The 2,877-nt window shown below is 34.9% G+C and overlaps 1 long non-coding RNA gene across 1 annotated transcript; it reads right to left on the bottom strand.

The window, feature by feature from the left end:
* Positions 1–868: 868 nt before the first annotated feature.
* Positions 869–2,370, bottom strand: LOC114408258. Its single transcript, XR_003665872.1, has 3 exons — positions 2,328–2,370; positions 1,870–1,925; positions 869–898 (listed from the first exon to the last, which is right to left on the bottom strand). It is a non-coding gene; the product is annotated as an uncharacterized LOC114408258 (long non-coding RNA).
* Positions 2,371–2,877: the final 507 nt, after the last annotated feature.

Raw genomic sequence — 2,877 nt, 5'->3', positions numbered from 1 at the left:
AGACAAGTTTTTCTATACTAGTAGAGGATACAATTTTGGCTACTAGTTTTGTACTTTTCTTAGGTTTCTATAGAGTGGTCCTCTAATCTGGCAGATGCCTTCATGTAATTAGAAAGGGAATGTGCTGGCTGAGACCTCTTCCAAGAGGTGCAACACATATGTACTTAAGTCAGGGGTTGTAACTGGTACTTAATTCATCTTGTGTACCAGCTATGTTCAAAATATATTTGTACTCACAGTACCTCTGGTACTCTTTCATCTATCTAATACATATCTACTTTTGCTGAGCAAAAAAAAAAAATTATCTTTGCTGATAAAAAAAAAACAAAAATAATTACACTGCCCCTAAAATACCAACATTATACTCACTACTGTTCAGCTTGCGATAATTTATATAAAAAACAATATAATCCTCATGCAAATACAATCATGCAAGCATATTTCAAAACATAAAATAGGAATAAACAACTCTGAACAAATTAACTTATGTAGACTTGGCAATTTTGTTTTCACTAATATTAGTAGGTCATCACCACTGCAGTAGAATTTAAGTTAAATTTAGATAAGTACCTTATGAAGAGGCCAGCTACCTTGTCACACCTAATAAGTTATAATGGAAGAAATTTCTGCATGTATAATTGAACAAATTTGTTATCAAACTTCTCTCTGTGTGTGTGTGTGTGTGTGTGTGTGTGTGTTTGTATGATGAGTGTGTGTGTGTGTGTGTGTGTGTGTGTGTGTCATGAGTGTGTGTGTCTTTGTGTGTTATGTTTCTAATTTAAAGTTCTAAGCTGTTTATTTTGTCTCAGGAAAGATATAAATACCTGACTTTGAGGCTTCAAAGATATAATCAAAGCGCTTCCACAACAACGCCAATTAGCAGTAGTAAATGATAGCCCTAAAAAAAACCATACAAAAATTAGCCACAGTGTATTTAAAGCCTTTTATCAACAATATGACTCTCACTTCATGGTGATACATTGACTCTCAAAAGACATTATACTGAGAGTGTATTTAAAGCCTTTTTCAGTCATTCTATCAAACAACTCATGGACAATTTTTTAAGAATACATATCATACTTCTATACAATCAAACTAAAGCAATAAATAATTAATTTAATTAAACAGGGACCAATTTAGATGTGAATCTTTAAAGGTAGATGATGGCATTCAAAGAATGATAGCGCCGGTTCAAATTTTAAGAAGAAAAAAAAAACAATTATACTATAGGAAGGGCTGAGGATGGAATTCCACTCAAAGATCAATTTCCAGATTTGTACTCAAAGATGCCTCAGCAATGTCTTTAGTATTTATTTAACACTATTAGGAAGGGCTGGTTTTATATGCTGTATTTTGTTGGGTGCCTATATGGCTATTTTCTGATGTAATGTCTCTTTGTAATCTGTAGTACCACTGGTACTTCTAATTATCAATATAAATTATCTTTGCAGTTAAAAAAAAAATATTAAACAGAATAGTACCACAGGTACTGAAAATAAAAGATACAAGACACAAAAGTGCCACCTTCCAAAAAGCAAAACAAACCCAACAATAACCCAACACAAGGACCCCAATACATATAATCAGAAATTTAACCAAAGGCCATCATAAGATTGGTAGACCAATGGTTAAATGATGTATTGAAACCTTTCTCTCCACATTTTAGCCAGGACCAAGGTAGAATTAAGGCATCATCCAGCACCTTTTGAGGTTCAAAAGGAATGCCATGAAACAGCAAGGAATTCCTAAGCAATCAGCAGACCTTTCTATTTCTATTTTTTACACATTTAAAACTCAAACATATAAAATAAAATATATATAACAAACTAACAAAGATAAAGACAAAAAAAAAAAGAAATATAAACTCACCTCAGTTGGTGCTGCTGCCCATCATTTCACTCTCACAACAAATAGGAATCATGTACCTGCATGGAAGAAATAATCACACAACACACAATGATCAGAATAAGAAAATGCATATAATTAAGCATGATACAATATCAATATTCATGGAAGTAACAATGACTTGTCAAAAATTTGGATGAAATTCAATATGTAAATCAAAGCTTTGTCCCTGAAACCCTCTATGTAAATTTGACAGCCTCATCTCTCCCTTCCTGAAAACCCACTAAAAACTGCCTAACCCCCCTGCTGTTACTCCATAATTTATTCTGCAATAACTGCTTAAGGCAGTTACATATGGTCCTAAATCACTACACATTCAGTTACGATTAACCCTTTGTGCCTAACTAGGGTTTCGAAACATCACAACAGAGACAGACCATTGAACAATGGATTTTCATCATTAACATACAACAGAGACATACCTTCGATGGAAGCGCAGACACGAACTCCACAAACGCGAACTCGGCAATGTGGTTGCAGTCACGGAAGCGCAGCCCAGTTTGCGACAAACACGAACTCAGGCAGAAGGAGAAACAACAATAACGCCCTGGGTTAAAACGACGAACGCCTAATGTTAAAACGAAAGGATGTACCTCAATGGATAAGTGGCAAAGACGATCTCCACAAACACGATCTCCACAATGTGGTTGCAATCACGGAAGCGCAGGCGACTTTGACACAAGGAGAAAGAAGAAGAACGATAGGGTTCAAGCGCAAGGAGAAAGAAGAAGAACGATAGGGTTCAAGCGCGCGGGTTGTGCAATTTCAGAAGTTTAATATATAATGATAACAACATCGGTTTTTTAAAAATAACCGATGTTAACATCAACTACGTAACATCGGTTATAATAAAACCGATGTTAACATCGACTCGATAACATCGGTTTTTACAAAACCGATGTTAACAACGGCATACTAACATCGGTTTTTTCAAAACCGATGTTAACTAAGTCTACTTATTTACAAAAATGC

Source organism: Glycine soja, chromosome 4, assembly GCF_004193775.1.
Source record: "Glycine soja cultivar W05 chromosome 4, ASM419377v2, whole genome shotgun sequence".
NCBI classification, from domain to species: Eukaryota; Viridiplantae; Streptophyta; class Magnoliopsida; order Fabales; family Fabaceae; genus Glycine; species Glycine soja.
Note: the sequence above shows the minus strand (reverse complement) of the source record. Positions and strands in the feature narration are given on the sequence as shown.